The 14,647-nt window shown below is 33.3% G+C and overlaps 1 pseudogene; it reads left to right on the top strand.

The window, feature by feature from the left end:
* Positions 1 to 2,336: 2,336 nt before the first annotated feature.
* Positions 2,337 to 2,437, top strand: LOC127542185 (uncharacterized; annotated as a pseudogene).
* The last annotated feature ends 12,210 nt before the right edge of the window (positions 2,438 to 14,647 follow it).

Below are 14,647 nucleotides of genomic sequence, written 5' to 3'. Positions count from 1 at the left end.
TTCTAAGTCTTATCTCCTTTTCTGCAGCCCAGTTAGCTTTCTTATAGTCCAGATCCTTTATTATCTCCTTCCTGGGGCTGGGCAGCTTTCTGGAGAGTCTTTCAGTCTGGCCTTGGTTCCAAGAGTTTGAGCTTCCACTTGCCTTCTCTAGCTTCTGAATCTCCCCGACTGAATCCTGGCTGAGGCTCCTAGCTTATATATGCTCTCTTATCAAAGGTGTCAATCTTGTAGAACTATAGTAAGTACTAAGTACATGTAATGAACTAGAGAACTGTTAAACACCCTGCTAAATTAGATAACTATTATCCCTATCAATTCCACTGACTTAGCACCTTGTTTCAAGTTCTGGCCCCTAACAATTTATTATCTAAATTTTGTAACTTTATCAGCAGTTTTAGCAGTGTCTTCTGTCCCTAGTAAGGAGCAATACATGATTACTCATAGACTCTTAGATTTGACTCTTGGAGGGAGTTTAGAAATTATTTAATTCTATCACCTCTCTTTTACAAAGGAGAAACCTAAGGCTACAGAGATGAACTGCTTTTCCCAACATCAGCTATTAAAAAGGAACAAAGAGCAAATAAAGATTTGAAATCCAGGTCCTCAGGCTCAGAATTCTCAAAGGTTTTTCTATTATATCTTATTGCTTCTGAATTTAAATGAATTTTAGATTTAAAGGACTCATTTAGGTTTAGAATAAATGTTGTGAGTTCTCAGAGGCTATGTTTTAGGGATCTTTAAGAAGGGGCTCAAACATGTTTATCTCTTATCTAGTACTTCACATAGAAAATGCCATGGAAAGGTAAATTGCCAAAAATGTAAGCTTACTGAGATCAGCGGCTAATTCACCTATGCCTTTACTTCTTCATGATTCTCACAGGGGCCATCAAATAGTAAGTCCTTAATAAATACCTGTTGATTTGATTAATTGATTAACTAATTTCTGATTATAATTTTCTACAGAAAGGCAATCTGCTACAGATGATGTTCCAATTTTTAAGAGTTTCTTTAAATGTGTCCATCACTAAAACAAATACAACACATATTAACTTAATAGTTTGTCCAGAAAAATGGCAAATTATTTTAGTTCCTTGTGTGAAAATGCAATTCAACAAAATCAAATATTTTTCATGACTTTTTAATAGTCACTATGTTATTAGTGTACCCATTGGTGCATGCACAAGTAGGTAATTGTGTATATAAATCTCTGTTCTGTTCTAGAAAACATCTGTTTGCAGATGCAAATGTGCAGGTTAATGGGGAGGGAGATTGAAGAGAAATGGTAACATCTGTCATTTGAAGTTTCCCTTCTTCTTGATACAATAAGAATCTCAAAAAAAAAAAAATTGTCTGCTCCACATATCTTTATCTTTTATTTACTGAATGCATTCCTTATCTTAAAATCTCTGGGAGAAGACATGGCTTTATTGTTGTTCATTTGTTTCAACTGTATCCAGCTCTTCATGGCCTAATTTTGGATTTTCTTGGCATAAATACAGGAGTAGCTTACCATTTCTTTCTCCAGCTCATTTTACAGATGAAGGAACTGAGACAAATAAGTTTGAGTAACTTACTCAGATCACAGAGCTAGTAAGAATGTGAGGCCAGATTTGTATCCAGATATTCCCTGACTCCAGGCTCAGGACTCCATTCACAGCATCCTGGCAATTAATTATTAAATTTTTACTATAAAGAATTCCAGATTCTCAAAGTTGGGGTTTCAAATGTCATTTGTCAACTCAAATTTGAATAAGCTCTTCTAGGGCATTTTTTGTAACTGGTCAGATTTTCTGCTTAAGATTTCTGGTGAAAAGAAAATTTTTACCTATTGAGGCAGTCCATTTCATTACTGTATAGTTCTAATAATTTAGATTTTCTTTATATGAAATTCAATTTTTACTTTTAGAATTTCTAATTATTCCTCCTGCTTTTGGGCAGTAAGCAACAGGTGTTTATCTGTTTCCAAATGACAGCCCTTCAAATAGCTATTATGTCCAACTAAATTTTTTTTTTCTTCAAGAAAAATGTCCTTGGTCTCTTTAATAAATAGATTCACCATGTTCATCAGTCTCCCTCTTCTGATGTCCCCAATTTAGTGGTACTTTTTTCCATGTCCTTATTAAAATATGGTGCCCAGAACTGATCATAATTACTTTAAATGGAATCTGGTAAAGACAGGGCTATGTGATATGGTCACCTCCTGTATTATAAGCAGTAGACTCTTTCCTATAATAATATGCTTTCCGCAAGGTATCATGTCCAACTATTAATTCATGTTGAAATTGGTTTGCACAAAAAATTCTAAATATTTTATCATACTGATTTATATTTGTATCAACACCTCTCAGTATTTTGACTAAAATCAAGTGTAGTATCTGTTCTTATCAGATTTATCTTTATATTACACTTGTGTCCAAAAATATCAAACTCACTCATTCTATACTAAACATTAAAAAGAGAAAAATTTAAAACTTCAACAAAATTATCCAACACACATAAACCAAACCTATCACTGTATGTAGTTTCACATATATAGAGAGTATTCCTATGCAATGAAAATAGGGACACGCAACCCTCTATTTCTCTTAGAGGGTCGTTTGCCCATTATAATTTTACAGTCTTCAGATCCAATTCGTTAGGGCTATTATTCTTTTAAAATTGGTATTGTTGTAACTCTTATAAATATATTGTTTTATTTAATGGTGTCATTTCATATATTTTCTCATCATGTTCTCTGAATTCTTCCTCTTCATAATTTCTAATAGTCCAGCAATGTTATAGTATATTCACATAACATAAATTATTAAAATATTCCCCAATCAACTGATATGTTCTTTGGTTCCAATTATTTGCTACTACAAATAAATGCTACCATAAGCATTTTGCTATGTATCATATCTTTTTTTCCATTTCCTTTATAAGCTTAGCATTTGGGATTTCTTGGATAAAAGTTATATTTTCATCAGAGGCAACTAGGTGGTGCAGTGAATACAGCCCTGAGCCTAGAGTCAGAAAAACATCTGCTTGGTTTCAAATCTGGCCTCAGACATTTATTAGTTTCATTTTCAATGTAATCAAAATTATCTGTTTGTATGTGTGCGTGTGTGTGTGTGTGTGTGTGTGTGTGTGTGTGTGAGAGAGAGAGAGAGAGAGAGAGAGAGAAGCTATCACTGTTCAAAAAACTCTGGTCTGTTTCCATTCTAATTTACTGATTTTTTCATTATATTATTCATATTCCATACTCATTTAGATGGAAGTTGTTAATTCAAATTAAATTTTTGCCAAATTGATTTTCAGGTTTTTCTAGAAATTTTCATCAAATGGGGCGTTAAATTAATCCTTACTTTGGAATCTATATAACATGGAAGGTATGTTGAATTCATTTGTTTCTGACTCCTTTTTTAGTATTTTTCATGATTTACTTTTTCAGTTTTTAAATCATATCAAATATTTTAGATGCTTAGCATTTTGTAGTATATTCTGAAGTCAAGAAGAACTACTCCTGTTTCATATTTATATTGTCATCATGACCTTTGATATTCTAGATCAGCTGTTTTGCTAAATAAATGTTATTTTATCTGGTTCTATAAACTATCATCCTTCATATTTTAATTGGAATAACACTGAATTTAAATAAGTGGTACCATTGTATTTATTATGTCATAGTCTGATAATGAACACTGAATAACTCAGAAGTTATTTAATTTATTCTTTATTTCTTTAAGGAATATTTTTGTAATTCTGTTTATATCGTCTTGAGTGTATCTTGATAGAATTTCTTCCAGATGGTGTACATTTTAATTATTTGAAATCTCTCCTATCTTATTTCATAGAAACTATTTCCTAACCACAGTTGTCTAGTCCTAAAGTTATATGGGGAGTTATATAAATGAATGTAGAAAATTACATTTGTTCCTATTAAAATTCTTCTTAATTCAATCTATTATACTCCGCAGATAATTAGTAGACTATCATTTATTAAGCATCTGCTACATACTATGAACTATGATAGGTACGAGGGTACAGGTGCTAGGGATACAGGTATAGGGAATGCAACAATCCTTAATCAGAAGAAACATAATCTAAAAGAAGAAGGAAAATTGTTTTAGATCCTGGTTTTGTCACATATCCTTGTTTTGTGTCATCTAGAATTTTATAAGTAGGCCTATTGTGGCTTCATCCAAGTCACTGATTTTAAAAAATGCTATATGACAAAATGTCAAAAACAGATCTTTAATTGAACTAACCTCTAAGTTCACATGGAGTCATTAATGAATATCCTTCGTATACCATAATGTAAGTCATTTAGTATTTACCTAATTTTAATACCTTCTGGTCCATATCTCACCATTTTGTCCATAAACACAATGTGACAAATGCTATCAAATTATTAATTGTCTCAACACGATTGCCTTAGTCTACTAGTCTAGTTACTCTATCAAAAAAAAAAATTAAAAAGGAAATGAAATTGTTCTTCCATAAACTATACTTGACAAAACCTGATGGATTATATTGGTCATTGTTTTTCTAATTTCCTAAATTTAAAAATCTTTTAAAGAATACTTTACATTTCTTTAAGAATGCTTTCTATACTTTTGTCTGGAAATAAAGTTGAGATACCAGGCCTAAACTCTGTAGACTTTTCCCTCTTCGCTTTATGAAAACAGGAACACCATCTGTCTTAGTTCAATTATGTGACCTTTTCTCCCATTCTTTATAATCTTTCAGAGATCACTGATAGTGGCTCATAAATTAGACTTGCTACTTAATGCCAGAATCTGGTGATTTTAACAAAATCAGAATCATTAAAATCTGTCTAATCATCTTATTTTGGGGGTTTCCATTCCCTGAGAATTACTTTTCTCTATTCTTCCCAGTTCAAAACTAATTTTCCTTAGAAGAAAAAGAAGCAAAGTAAGAATTAAATAGCTTAGAATTTTAATTAATATTTCATCATTATTCCCTTTCTACTTTAATGAGCAGCTCTGTCATTTCCTTGAGCTGCTTTTTGTACTCGAGAGTGATTTTTTTTTTTTAAGTAGCTTGCTGGTAGTTTGTTTAACAATCAGGTTTTCCCCAGACAATAAAATACTATATTCTTTATAAGTTAATTTGAATCAATTATCTTTTCTCCATCATTTCCTTAAGCCACAATCAACAAAATCATACATCAAGTCCTAATTTGTAGCATCTATCAATTTTCAAAAAATGAATGTGATAGCCCACACTGAAAATTTAACAATTGGCTCTCTTGAGTCAGTACAAGCCTATACTCTAGCATTTCTCTTTCTCTCTCCTTTAATCCTAACCCAAATATCCTATGCCTAAGGATTAACAACTCTATAAGGGAGGCAAGTGTGGTGGTGTTCTTCTTTAAAATAATATAATGGTTCTCTCTGGGAGCAGATTTCTTGGGGAGGAAGCCCTAGTATCAGTTCAGATCAATAATCACCCCAAATGCAGGATTAAACTACAGTCTTTTATTGTCTCTTCCAAAATCTTATCTCCTTCACTTGGGGCTTGGCTAGTTTTCTGGAGGCCTTCTCTCTCCTTGGTTCCAAGAGCTCTTGCCACTAGTCCTTTGCCTTTGCTCCCTTCAGCCTCCAGCCAGCACAAAGGTGGAAGATGGAATGAATCTGTCTTGCCTCCGAGAGAGGGCTTCTGGCTCTCAATCTCCCAGAGTGCTCCTTCTGAGTCTTTTCTCCTTGCCGGGGGCTGGGCAGCTTTCTGGAGAGCCTTTCAGACCAGCCTTGGTCTCAGTGGGGGAAGTGCAGGAGGCCAGCCACCATGGTAGGATGAATGAATCTGGTTGCACCTCCAAGAGAGGGCTTCTACTGAACTAACTTGACTGGCTCATTGAAGCTCTATTTATGCTCCTTCTCCGAGAGTGGGATTGTGGGATCCAAGAGTGGGATTATGGGTTTCCTCTCAGAGTGCTTTCTGGCCCTAAGAGCTTCTTCCTTATATGAGCTCTCTAAAAATGTGAACACAAGCATTGTTTCTATCAGTTCTACTTAGTACCTTGTTTCAAGTTCTGGCCCATAACATCTCCTCATAGGATCAGATCAATCATACTGAACCTTGCTAAATTAGATAATTATTGTCTCTATCAACTGTAATGACTTAACACTTTGTAAGGATTCCAACAGGCAAGATTAGCACCTAACACAAAAGTAAGCAATACAACCAAATGCATTTTGAATTTTTAAAATTTTGAACAAACTACTTAACTAAAAGGAGAAAGAGGTGAAGGAAAAAAGAGGAAATAGCTACATAAAAGAAAATTTAATAATTTAAGTAAAATATTAAAACTAAGGAAAGTTAAGAAATTGGAGTGAAGGTGAAATATACCTTAGAAATGTAACAACATGAACATTGTTTAAACAAAACTAATCACAGGAATAAAGTACTGATGTAAAAGAAGAAAGGGCTAAAATGTGTTTGCATGTTTTAAGAACTGAAGTTTAGGAGGTAGGAGAAGCCATTAAGAAGAAAAGGGAAGACCTTCTGAAGTATAATGGTATTTTAGTAGATTAGTCTCATAGTGATATATAGTAGAAGAGAAAGGAAACCTATGGTTGTTTGGAGTAATGAGAATGGAAAAGTTGAGGTGGAAAAAGGAAAGACTTTAGAGGGTGGCTAAATATAGAAGAAAAAGAAAAACAAGTAGCCAAGGATGACTGTGTTTTCAAACAAGCTTGCAAAATTATGGCTTCCCAGAAAAGATATTTTTATATACTTTCTTGATTGATGTTATGCAGATATGTAACAAAAAAATAAAAATAGTGATTCTGAAGCAATCAAATTCTGTAGAGAATTTTTTTTAAGCAAAATTATCAGAAATTCTGACATTTTTCATTATCTGACAAGGACTTAAAGAAATCCCATAAAACAAGAAGTAGGATGAATAGTGAATGAATATTAAATATGAATACCAATGTTCTGCACTATATTGCTGGTCAATTAAATGATACTTTTTTTTTCTTTGCTGAGGCAATTGGAGTTAAGTGACTTGACTTGCTCAGGATCACACAGCTAGGAAGTGTTAAGTGTGTGAAACCAGATTTGAACTCAGATTCTCTTGACTTCAGGGCTGGTGCTCTATCCACTGTGCCACCCAGCTGCCCCCAACTTAATGATACTTTTGATAACATGATTAAGGCTAAAATGTTGTGATGTACTAAGCTTCTATGAGGCTAAATACCTTTTTGTGTTCTTTTCAAAATCAAATTTTATGTTATTTAATTTTAATCTAACTCTAACCATTAAAATGAATAAATGCTGCTGGATGGTTGAGTTATATCTATTTGTAAAATCAAAAAACAAATTCTTTCAACTCAAATATACTAATGAAAAAACATTTACATAACCATCTTTGAAAGGTACACATGGATGGAAGGATTTGATTAGAAATGATATCCCAATAAATGAATAGAAGTTTTTGTTTTTGTTGTCATTCAGTCATTTTCAGTTGTATCTAACTCTTCATGAACCCATTTGGGGTTTTCTTGGCAAAGATACTGAAGGAGTTTCTCATTTTCTTCTTCAGATCATTTTACAAATGAGAAAACTGAAGCAAACAGAGTTAAGTGACTTATTCAGCATCACATAGCTACTAAGTGTCTGAGGCTGGATTTGAACTTAGGAAGATGAATTTTCCTAACTCCCTGGCCCAGATCTCTATCAGCTTTACCATCTATTTTATGAACAGAAGTAGCTACATTCAGATAAGTTGTATACACAGACATGAATAGATTCAAAGTTCTCAATCACACATGACTAAAAATTGCCAAACTCTCTGGGATCCTTTATTTTAAAATGAGAACATGTCTTTTTATATCACATTGTATTTTGAAAAGATAGAAAGAAGTGTGACCTTTTAAAAAATTCTAAAAATAAATAATTACATTTTGTGGTACTCTTTTGAGAGAGGCAACTGTCCCTCTCAGTGCTCTAATTCATACTTAATTGTTACATAGTACAAGTTGAATTGCTTCACAATTTTTGCTTTTTTTTCTCCTACCTATCAAAGCATCAAAATTTAAAAGAAAAAAAAAAGGGTATTGCAATCATTCTTGCTGAAAAAGAAACAAAAGATCCCATTTGTTCTATTGGTTCTGCTTTGGATTTAATTGAGAGACAATATAAGAGCATTAATTAATTTCAATCACTAATCCTTTCATTACAGTCTTGTGGTGATCATGTAATCCAACCTGTACCTGAGGATTCTCCTCCCTTTCCTACTTGTATGTCCATGAGGGATGAAGAAGAGAGGAATTGGGTCATCCAGCCATTGCTGAGAAGTTTCTTACTAAGAGGAAATCCACTAAGTCCAGAGAAATATGTTACAATTAGGAAGTGTGTTAAACATTTGGAAGATTTCCCATATACTTAGCCCGAATTTGCATCATCTAATTGCTCCTAATTTTTGCTCCTAATTGCTCCTAATCTTTGCCTTTGGCACCAGTCAAAAATACAACTCCTTTTCTGACATTTAAGTTTCTCCTGGAAATGTGACAACAGAATAACACACTATCACCCTGACTTAGAACAAAGAAAAATTCCTAGAAAACTTCTGAGCTACCCAGAGAGCATAATTGAGCAGTCCTCTTCTGCTGGGTCGGTCTTTGACTAGTTTTCTCTCATCTGCATTCATAAGCACATAACAGAGTTCCATTCACTCAAGATGTGAATTCTCCCCCAAACAAGGACAATCTCTTGGCAGTTCCTATATGTGCCTCTTTGATTGCAGTGGGAAATGTCTAACTCAAACACTAGTTTTGTTTATCAAAGAAGAAAATGAAGTCTTCAACAATTCAGGGTGGATTTTAGTCTCCAAGTGATGCAAATTGAAAAAGACAACAGTGAATTTTACTTTATCCTCTTAGGAAAATTAAAGCGAAATTTATGATTAGACAAAATGGAAGTTCATTGGGAGAATGGAGGAAGGAGTCTTAGGGGTATCATAGGTCATCTAATTCAATATTCTTTCATTTCTTTAATGATGTGTGACAGCAGTGAGTCCACTAAAGGGGCTGATGCAATACTGTAATGCATGAATGAAATAAGTTCCCAGGAAATGTTTGAAATGCACTCCTTTCCTACCATCACATCCTAGAACCATTCATTTTCTTCAGTTCAACTCAGAAACCCACCACCAACTCTATGTAATCTTTCCTGAATGATAAAACTATTGGTGTCCTCCTACTACCATTTTAAAATATTTATAATATTTTGCATATCTATATGGCATTTTGCTCCTCTGATAAAATGGAAGCTCTTTAAAAACAAAGAATTTTTTTTTTCTTTTCCTATCTCTAGTGCCTAAAACAACTTCTTCACAGGGTTGTTGTGAGAATCAAATGAGATAATACTTGTAAAGCACTTAACATAGCGATTAGCACATTTTAGAGGCTTAATAGATACTAATTCTCTCTCTGTAGATATGTAGATATAATTAATATTTTTGACTTATATTTTTTTTAATAAGGAAGGTGTTTGTCTTCCTGTGCTCTGCCCTGGTAGGGAGGACTAAATTTAGGGGAATGAAAAATCATTCTAGGCACCACATTTAGAGAACACAAAGATGTGCTTGTGTTGAAGCATAGGGCACTATCGAGTAGAGTAGAGAGAGTTCACTTGCATCATGTACAGAATTAAATAAGGTAACCTCTAAGATGTCTTCTAGCTCTGGGCTTCTGTGCATACCAAGTAGCAAGTAAATATCTTCTCATAAGAAAATCCAAAAAGGTTGAATATGAATGGCACTAAAAAGTCTTTTAAATAAATAACATACTTCAATACTGATTCCCATAAAAATTACTAAATCTTATTTTCCAAAAGATCTAATAGATAATGGTTTGCTTTAATAATAAATTCATATTACCATGTTACTCTTTTATTTAAAAAAATTAGCAGATTAAAAACAAAGTTTTACGCTTTACCCTCATGAAAATATAACTATAACCTATTAATCAATATTTTCTTACCCAAACCTGTGTTATAATAATTTTCATCTAAATTTAATTACTTATTTAAGTTATAATAATTCCATCAGGGCTGCCACAATCCTATCTCTGTACTTAGATTCCTAATTGTTTGGTTTTAAAGTTATCAACTTGGAATTGTACCACCACCACCACCACCCAAAAAAAACAAAAAACACCTTAATATTGGGCCGTTGTTTCCACTGACAGTCCTGGAAAGAGACAGGGGCATTGATCTGATTTTCAGAGTTCACTACTTCAAAGTCACCTCATATATTTTTGACAGCCACAATACATCCAGACAGTATTCCAAGTGACTATGTAAGAAGTGACTATGGCTGTGGAATAAGAGAGAAAGAAAACCAAGTAGATTTCTAAAAGGATGGATATAGAGCATTCACATCCTGAGGACAATGAGGGAAATAGCATCTTGCTTGATGAAAATAGTACATATAATTTTCCTCTCTCTAGCTGCTCTCTAGAAGGGATAACTTAAGTTTGTGGTAGTCTAAATGCCCACATTTCCAATTAATTGCCAGGCCTTGTCATTCCTGTCTTTAGAATTACATCTTATCTTCCTCCTCCTCTCTTCTCATATAGTCATGAGTTTTGGTTTGCATCACTTCACACTTGGACTACTGCAATAGCCAGATGCTGATTTGGTCCTGGGCCACAAGTCTCTCCCCATTTTAGTCCATCCTTCAATCAACTGCAGAAGTGATGTTTCCAAGTGCCTGATCCTTTCACCTTTATTCTCTTTTCCTCCATTAAATAAATTCCAGTGGCTATTATTTCCAGGAACAAATAGAAAATTCTGTTTAGTTTTTAAAACCTTTTACAACCTGTATCTTCCAAATTATTTTCATTCTTTACAATGTAGCATTATTGATCATCTTACTGTTCCTTGAGACCCTATCTGCTGATTCCTTACCTCTTTTACATTCTGTCCTCTAAGTCTGAAAAGCTTCCCTTATCTAAACATCCTGACTTCCTTGTTTTCCTTCAGCACTCATCTCAAATTATCACTTCTTTTAGAAACTTTCCTTGCCTTCCCCACTCCATTCCCAAACTTCTCATAATTTAAGAAGTTCTGAGATTACTTCCCATGTACATGGATATGATATATGTGTACGAAGTGGTTTACAGGTTATCTCCCTCTTAGAATGTAAGCTCTTTAAAGGTTAGGATCATGTTTTTGCCTTTCTTTGAATCCCCAGTGCTTAACATAATGCCTATCACATAGCTTGTAACTAATAAATGTTTGTTGATAATGATAAGAAGAAAGAAGAGAATAGTTTTGACAAGGTCCTTAAAAGTCAGACAATAGGATTTATATAATAGGAAGGGATGAAGTAGTTTTAATCAGTGAAGTGACTTGATCATATGTGTGCATTAGAAATATAAATTTGGTAGAAATAGATAATAATATTAGTTAGATTTATTTAACTCTTTTCAGGGAATGTGTTTTGTGTGCAGATCTGTGGGATTGTTTTTCAGACAGTCAAGAAGACAAGTTCAAATTTGACTTCATATACTTATTTAGCTCTATGACTTTGCAAGTCACTATTTGCCTCAGCTTCCTCATCTGTAAAATGAGCTGGAGAAGGAAACGGTAAATAACTTCAGGGTCTCTATCAAAAAAAAAAAAAACCCAAATGGGGTCATAGAGAATTAGATATGGCTGAAAAAGGACTGAACATCTTTCATGGGTTTAAGTCTGACCTCAGACATTTACTAGCTATGTGACCCTGGCCAAGTCATTTAACCCTCAGTATTCTCATCTGTAAAATGAGCTGAGGAAGGAAATGACAAACCACTCCAGTGTCTTTACTAAGAAAACCCTCAAAACGGTCATAATATCAGACACAAATGACAAATGTCTAAACAATAACAATGTTATTTCAATATCACTTTTATCAAGAAAAATCTTTTGGTAGTTTTGCCCAAAATAGATTGGAGAAAGAAGTGCTCTATTATAGTAGCTCTTGTACAAGTCAAACAAGCTCAAATACTAAACATAAAACATTCAGCTCAATTTACTTCAATAAGAATTTATCACATGCTATCCTCCCTACTTCGCTGATTAGTTTTGAGTTTGAGCTAAAATGATACTTTCTTGAATTGTGCATGTTCAACATACATTGAATTACTTGCATTCTAGGAAAAAGAGGGTGGAGGAAAAAAAGGGAGACAAAAATTTGCAACACGAGGTTTTGCAAGGGAGAATGTTGAAAATTATGCCTTTTTTTTCTTTTTTATTGAAGCTTTTCAATTTCAAAACATATGCAAGGATAATTTTTCAATACTGACCCTTGAAAAACCTTGTGTTCCAATTTGCTCTCCCTTCCCCCCACTCCCTTCCCTAGATGGTAAGTAATCCAATATATGTTAAAAATGGTAAAGGAAATATATGCAAATCTAGTATAGGCATACATATTTATACAATTTTCTTGCTGCACAAGAAAAATCTGATCAAAAAGGAAAAAGAAATGAGAAAGAAAATAAAATGCAAGCAAATAATAACAAAAAAAAAGTGAAAATGCTATGTTGTAATCCACACTCAATTTCCACAGTCCTTTCTCAGGATACAGATGGCTCTCATCATCACAAGATCATTGAAACTGGCCTGAATCATCTCACTATTGAGAAGAGCCATGTGCATCAGAATTCATCATCTTAGGGGTAGCTTGGTAATGCAGTGTATAGAGCACCAGCCCTGAAGTCAGGAGGACCTAAGTTCAAATCGACCTTAGACACTTAACACTTCCTAGTTGTTTTACCCTGGGCAAGTCACTTACTCCAATTGCCTCAGCAAAAAAGAAAAAAAAAAAGAGAGAGATAATTGATTATCATATAATCTTGCTGTTGCCGTGTACAATGATCTCCTGGTTTGGCTCATTTCACTTAGCATCAGTTCACGTAAGTCACCCCAAGCCTCTCTGAAATCCTGCTGATTGTTTCTTACAGAATAATTATATTCCATTATTTTCATATACCATAACTTATTCAGCCATTTTCCAATTGATGGAAATCCACTCAATTTCCAGTTCCTTTGCCAGACATTTTTGCACATGTGGGTCCCTTTTTTTACTTTATGATCTCTGTGGAATATAAGCCCAGTAGAAACATGTCTGGATCAAAGTATGCACTGTTTGATAACTCTTTGGGCATAGTTCCAAATCCCTATCCAGAATAGTTGGATCAGCTCACAATTCCACCAACAATGTATTAGTGTCCCAGTTTTCCCACACCCCCTCCAACATTCATCAATATCTTTTCCTATCATCTTAACCAATCTGATAAGTGTGTAGTGGTACCTCAGAATTGTCTTAATTTTCATTTCTCTGATCAATAGTGATTTGGAGCACCTTTTCATAAAACTAGAAATAATTTCAATTTCTTCATCTGAAAATTATTTGTTCATATCCTTTGACCATTTATCAACTGGATAATGGCTTGAATTAAATTTGAGTTAGTTCTCTCTATATTTTAGAAATGAGGCCTTTATCAGAACCCTTGAATATAAAAATGTTTTCCCAATTTATTGCTTCCTTTCTAATATTGTCTGCATTAGTTTTGTTTGTACAAAAAACCTTTTTAACTTAATATAATCCAAATTATCTATTTTTTGTTCAATAATGAGCTTCATTTCTTCTTTGGTCACAAATTCCTTTCTTCTCCACAGATCTGAGAGGTAAACTATCCTATGTTCTTCTAATTTGTTTATAGTATTATTCTTTATGTCTAGATCATGAACCGATTTTGACCTTATCTTGGTATATGGTGTTAAGTGTGGGTCAGTTATGCATATGTTTTGAAAATAAAAAGTTTAATAAAAACTTCTAAAGAAAATAATAAATAAAATGATATCTTCTTTGAGGAAACCTAATCCAACTCCACATTTCAAGTGTGTGGCTTCCTGACATTACCCACAGCTATACAGTGATTAATCCAATTTCAAATAATGTAAAATAGGATTTAACATGAATTATCAAATGCCATGTCACATTTAATGTGAGCCAGAATTCAATTAATAAAACATGTCTAACTTAGTCAACAGATTCTGCAATTACTTATTGCACATATATGTTGAAGTCCTATGACATATCACATCACAAACAGTTATGTTTATTTTTATAATCCTTGACAAAATAAATAAAAGAAAGAATACTTCAGATGAAAATACTGTCAATACACAAAGAAAAAAAAAGCATCAATATTAACTGAGAATGAAAATTTGATACAAGTAGTACAAAGTCAAAATAATTCTAAAATAAAATATTAGAATGCCTGAATATATGATTCAAAATATTCTGAAATATTCAGATAAATAAAAGAAAAAACTCAAAGTCACATCAGCATTTTTTTTGGTTTGCAAATAACAGAAAGGAAATAAAGGTAATGGCAAAGGAAAGAATTTAATTGTATGAATTGAAGATTGTTACCAAACAGTGTTCCATTTAATAAATCAGTCATTCAGACAAAAAGGTTAAAGGTTATTTAAAACAACAGAGGGGGAGGGATGCAGGGGAAATGAAAATGCAGTAGATGATAAAGAAAATTTTACTGATTGCTTCAGAAATCAAGTTCATTTTTATAACTAAAAATTACTTGAAAGGCCGCCAATGTAGATGAAAACTTGGCACCTAAGTATTTTTATA

Source organism: Antechinus flavipes, chromosome 6 (genome assembly GCF_016432865.1).
Source record: "Antechinus flavipes isolate AdamAnt ecotype Samford, QLD, Australia chromosome 6, AdamAnt_v2, whole genome shotgun sequence".
NCBI classification, from domain to species: domain Eukaryota; kingdom Metazoa; phylum Chordata; class Mammalia; order Dasyuromorphia; family Dasyuridae; genus Antechinus; species Antechinus flavipes.
This window is presented reverse-complemented; position numbering and strand designations above follow the sequence as displayed.